This window comes from Capricornis sumatraensis, chromosome 6 (genome assembly GCF_032405125.1).
Source record: "Capricornis sumatraensis isolate serow.1 chromosome 6, serow.2, whole genome shotgun sequence".
NCBI lineage: Eukaryota > Metazoa > Chordata > Mammalia > Artiodactyla > Bovidae > Capricornis > Capricornis sumatraensis.
Window position 1 is genome coordinate 19,517,233 of NC_091074.1, and position 5,803 is coordinate 19,523,035.

Here is a 5,803-nt window from a genome sequence, read left to right on the forward strand (position 1 = left end):
ATGTGTGTAAGCGTCTTCTAGAAAAGAGAAACAGTATCTTCCATTGTATTCTCAAAGGAGTCTGCTCCCCATGCCCACTGTCACCAAAGTTAAAAACCAGTGACTTAGAGACCACATAATTTTTTTCTCAAGTTTAATCTTACAGATTTTTAAGCTTGCTGTTTTTATTGAGATATAATTGGCATAATATTTTAATATTAATTAATATAGTTGCTTTGATAGTAATTTGACATTCATTTAATATAGTTGCTTTATAATATTGCAAAGCAAAGCAACTATATTAAATAAATATTAAATTACTACCAAAGCAGTATAGTTGCTTTATAATTTTGGGACTTCCCTGGTGGCTCAGTTGGTAAAGAATCTGCCTGCAGTGCAGAAGACCCAGGTTCAATCCCTGGGTTGGGAAGATCCCCTGGAGAAGGGAATGAAAACACACTTCAGTATACTTGCCTGGAGAATTCCATGGACAGAAGAGCCTGGAGTGCTGCAGTCTGTGAAGTTGCTAAGAGTCAGGCACGACTGAGCAACCAGGCACACTTATAATGTGCTAGTTTCTGCTGTACAACAAAGTGAATCAATGATCTATACACGTATATCCCCTCCCTCTGGGACCCCCCACCCCTACCCTCGAGGCCATCACAGAACACTGAGCTGGGCACCCTGTGCTATTCAGCAGCCACCTGCTAGCTGGCTACCATACACATGGTGCTATATATATGTGATTGACTTCTAATATTAATAGAATCTTGAGCTCAAAGGAATCTTGGGGGTGATACTTAGTTCATTTTTGTTACTTTGAATTTTTTTCTGTATAAAAACTTGTCTGATTAACATGAGATGTTTCATAAATAGTGACGTCCTGTTGGCCTTCCTCTTCCAAAAACACCTTCCAAATGGGTCTAGGGAACTGCGTCATGGTGACCTAGAGCAGAGCTGTAAGTAGCGGGACGATCGTTCACCCATATGTGCCAGAAGGATGGATGAGGGGGTGGCAGGAACATTCCTGTCCTGTCTTCTGGTTTATTTTTACATCCTACTTGGAGCACAAAGATGGGACTTCATGGTTTAGAAGCCCAAGCTCCTCCATTTCCAAAGGAACTGATAAAATTCTTTCTTACTAGAATTACCAGGCATAGTCCCACCAAAAGACTTCACGATTTTCATGGCCCAGTTCCTCTCCAGAACACTTACACATTTATTTCTTTTACTTTTCTGGTTAAAGCAGCTCATAGATACATAATTTAAGATGATCATCATTTGAAAAATGTTTAATTCATCCAACACAAATATTGAAGAGAGAAATCACCTTGACACTCGGCACTTTTCACTGCAGCTGGGCTCACTCTTCCCAAGTCCAGGGTTTTCACCTGGTAAATGGAAGTTATTTTAAATTTCATTTCTGTTAATTTTGGTGCACTGGGTCTTCGTTGCTTTGCCAGGGCTTTCTCTAGTTGCAGCAAGAAGGCACTGCTCTGCACTGCAGTGTGTGGGCTTCTCATTGCGGTGGCTCCTCTTGTTGTGGAGCACAGGCTCGAGGGTTCACGGGCTTCAGGAGTCGCAGCACATGGGCTCAATAGTTGGCAGTCCGCAGGCTCTAGAACCCAGGCTCAACAGTTGTGGACCACAGGCTTCGTTGCTCTGCAACATGTGGAATCTTCCTGGACCAGGGATTGAACCTATGTTCCCTACGCTGGCAGGTGAATTCTTATCCACTGCACCTCCAGGAAGTCCTGGACGTTCTTTATGAAGAGCAGGGTAAGGAAACCACAGGACTCTAATTTTTACATAAGATTCCTCTAAGGTAAGATGGGAAGCAGGAGAACAGTCAGCTGATTCTTTTAGTAGGTAGGTCAGAAAGGAAGCCTTCCTGTTGAGAAGTAGAGTAGAAAGAACTTGGCCACCACTGGCTGTTAGGGCAGGGGTTGGGGAGAAGTTAAGGATGACTCCCAGGCTTCTGAGTTGGCAATTGGGGCACACAGAAAGGAGAGTATAGGGGAGAAATAAACGAGACCTACCTTGGATATGTTGCATTTGGATCCAGGTGGAGGATTTGGTGTGCAGCTTGATATGAGGATCTGAAGCTCTAAGGAGAGCATTGGGCTGGAGATATGATTTGAAAGACATTAGAATACCAGTAGCCTACACACCTACAGGAAGTTAGAGAAGAGGCTCTCAAAAAAGGAAAGCAGACAATGATGTCAAATATCTTAGAGAAGTCAAGTAAGAAAGAACCAACTGTCCACTGGCTTCAACAGTGAGGAAGTCATTGGCGGCTTTAGGATAAGCGGTTTCTGTGGATTTGTATGACAGAAGCCAAATTGTATCTGTTGGAAGATTAGATGGACAGCAAAAAGTGTCAAAATGAAATGGAGGTGACTCCAGAAGTCTGCATTAAAAAAGAAAAAACATACAGTGATAGATGGAGGAGGCGTGGAGGATGGTGGAAGTTTTATTAGTTTTTAGGTTTGAGGAGACTTGAACATGGCCAAGTGATGATGAAAAGAAACCAGAAGGAGGGAAAACTTGAACCAGAAGGAGAACAAATGAATCATTGATCAAACACATTTCTGGAAGGCAGTGGAGTCAATTCAGGAGCACTGTGGTGATACTGGCTGTGAAGAAACCATCCTCCAGGACCTCAGGGAGGAAGGATACGGGTACAGATAAACATGTGAGTCGGGGGCAGGGTTCTGAGGGAGACCATGCTGGGTCGTCTCATTTTATCAGTTAAAGGGAGTGGGATACTTGAGGTGAGCTAGGGAGCATAAGGAAAATGACAAAACTTTGACCCTACCATGGGGAAGAGAGGCGGGGGAAACTGACCAGTGAAATAGACAAGGCTGGCTTGAGGCACTGGGCGTCCAGTTGAGACGGGATATCCTAAGTGTGTATCCTGATGTACGCACTGTCCTACCCAGCTGTGTGTGTGTCTCTAATGCTTGGCTACCAGTGTGTAGAGCTGGAGAAGGCAGATCCATCTGGGTTAATTCAGGGTTGAAGATTTATAAGACGGGAGAAACAGCAGAACAAAGGGGTGGGGAATCTGGGTTTTTCTGGGCAGAAAGTTGTTGAAGTGATGGATCACGGGGTCTGGGCAAGAGAGGGAAAAGATGAAGCAGGAGAGAACTGATGCAAAGTGAAGGACTGAGATGAAAGGGAGCACTCAAGTTGATGAAGAGCTTGTGAAGACAAAGAACAGGTTCCTCAGAGGAGAGCTGGAAAGCAGGTCGGGAAAGACAGGGAAGTGTGATCAGAGAATGCCTACACTAAAATATGTTTTCCAAAACACTCTATTTCCACATCGTACTGTGAAATCTAAAAGTGCATTACAAATGAAAAGATAAATGTCTGGTAAATTACTTGTTATTTTGTATCATGTGCCTTTGGCTCTCTTCCACGTGATAATTCAGTTCTCTTTTCATTGATGGAGAAAAATGTGGACCAAGTCTTATTTCTCTGTATTATTTCTCTGATGCTTTGACCATTTTATATCATTATTATATTAGTATTTTAAATGTATAATCTTGGGAAAGAAGCCAGTGTTTTCCATTTCACCCAGCAGCTGTCATAAGGATAAGCAAGACTTCAATACATCTGCTATCTCTGGCTTTGTCATTTCCCTAGATTTAAGTTGATTATAAGAAAATTTTAACTTATAGATCTCAAGAGGACAGATCACATCAATAGAGCCCACATGGCAAGTGACTGATGGTAACAAACTGGACCCAGGGGATGATGGAAAATGTCAGGAAGGCTGTGCACACCATTGTGACCTATTTTGGAGCTGAGCCAGAAACCTAGTTGGATACACACGGGCTAGATGGGCATCTCAGGTTGATAAGGTACAGGTTGCCTCCATTCCGTTAAGGCTGCTTCCTTTGTGCTTCTGGAAGAGATGTTAAGAATTAAGTGTAACAAGTTCAATGGGAGCATAAATATTTCCTTTGTTATGCCTCATTTTGCTAAAATATGTATTTAGCAAGTATGCAGATTAGGTTGAAAAAGCAAACAGAATTTCGAGTAATGAATTAGAATTCCATTTGCAGAGCGAATTAACCTAAGAAATTGTGTTAGTCAGTAGGACAAAGGTATGTTTCAAGAATCCTGTTCCACACAACTCTGTGTAAAATGGATAACTAACAAGAACCTACTGTATAGCACAAGGAACTCTACTCAGTGCTCTGTGGTGACCTGAATGGGAAGGAAATCCATAAAATAGTGGAGATATATATATATATATATGTATAGAATTGATTCACTTTGCCATACGGCAAGAAGCTAGCACAACCTTGTAAAGCAACTATACTGCAATAAAAATTAATTTAAAAAAATATGAAGGCATATCCAAATGTATATAAACAGATAATTGAAATCATGAACACTATACAGTTTTGTGTTGCAATTATTTTCTTATTATTGAGTCAAGGTCATATGGATGTAACATATAGCGTGGTGACTATACTTAACACTACATCGAAAATCCGAAAGTTGCCAATAAAATAGACCTTAAAGGTTCTCATCACAAGGAAAAAAATTGTAATTAAGTGTGGTGATGGATGTTAAGTAGATTTATTGTAGTGATCATTTCACAATATGTACAAAAATCAAATTATTATGTTGAACACCTGAAACTAATATTATTGGCAGAAGATAATGTCAATTGTATCTCAATTTTAAAAAAGAATCCTGTTCAGTTGTTTTATAGCTGGACAGAATAAAGATGGAGTTGTCATGTGTTTAAGGGCCACCAGGGTCTATGAAAAAGATAGCAAAAGTAAAAAGGCAAGCAAGGATTTATCTTTGGGTCACCACACTCAGGGTGCTCAGACCAGCTAGCGGTAAGGTTCTGGTTCCTTTGCCAAGCTTATCCCTGCAAGTTTAAAAATAGGGAAAGTGTCTAGTCCATAATAGGCACTTAGTTAGATGGCAGGTGGTTCAGACAGTAAAGAATTTGCCTTCAATGAGGGAGACTCAAGTTCGATCCCTGGGTCAGGAAGATCCCCTGGAGAAAGAAATGGCAACCCACTCCAGTATTCTTGCCTGGGAAATCCAATGGACAGAGTAGCCTGATGGGCTATAGTCCACGGGGTGGCAAAGAGTCAGATACAACTGAGTGACTAACACTTTCACTTTCTGTTCTCATCCCCCTGTCTTTGCTACAGGCGGTGTTGCTGGTCCCTACGTCTCAAGGCATTAACATCATCTAATTCCCATGCTCTTAGTCCGCGCTCATCAAACCACCTGCTAATGGTAATTTGCCTTCCTACGTAGACTTTTCCAAAAAACATCAACTGCCTGGAATGCTGACATGAATATTCTAGTTTGCTTAGCAGTTTTGTCTTTCCTTGTAATTAATGGAATAATATTCTAGTTGTATTTACCAGTCTCTTGTGAGATGGCTAATTAGAGTGAGTTGCTGTCCCTGGTTCCAATGAATTTGGGGGAAAAAAATGTAAAATTTTCCACCTTTAAAGATGATGAGCAGGCCCAGATTCTACAAAGCACCGGCACTCAGAAACCCCAGGTGATCTACTGCGAACTCTCTTTGACATTTTTTCTGTTTCAACAAATGCCATGCATGCCTTCTCAAATCATACACTGATAGGTTTCAGTGCCTAGAATTCCAATAAATTGCCTGTAACTCAATTAATCTTGACCATGGTGAGGAGCCTTGTGGTGAGGCCATGGGGCTCAAACTCCAGTCTTAGCTGAATGCTTGTAAAAATTCCTATTCCTGGCTCTCCCCATAGAGATCCTGCCTCTGTAGATACAGGTAGAAACAGAGTCTGCATTTTTAAGC

The 5,803-nt window shown here is 41.5% G+C and overlaps 1 non-coding gene across 1 annotated transcript; it reads left to right on the forward strand.

The window, feature by feature from the left end:
- Positions 1 to 337: 337 nt before the first annotated feature.
- TRNAC-GCA (transfer RNA cysteine (anticodon GCA)) lies at positions 338 to 409 on the forward strand. The gene has a single exon. It is a non-coding gene; the product is annotated as a tRNA-Cys (tRNA).
- Positions 410 to 5,803: the final 5,394 nt, after the last annotated feature.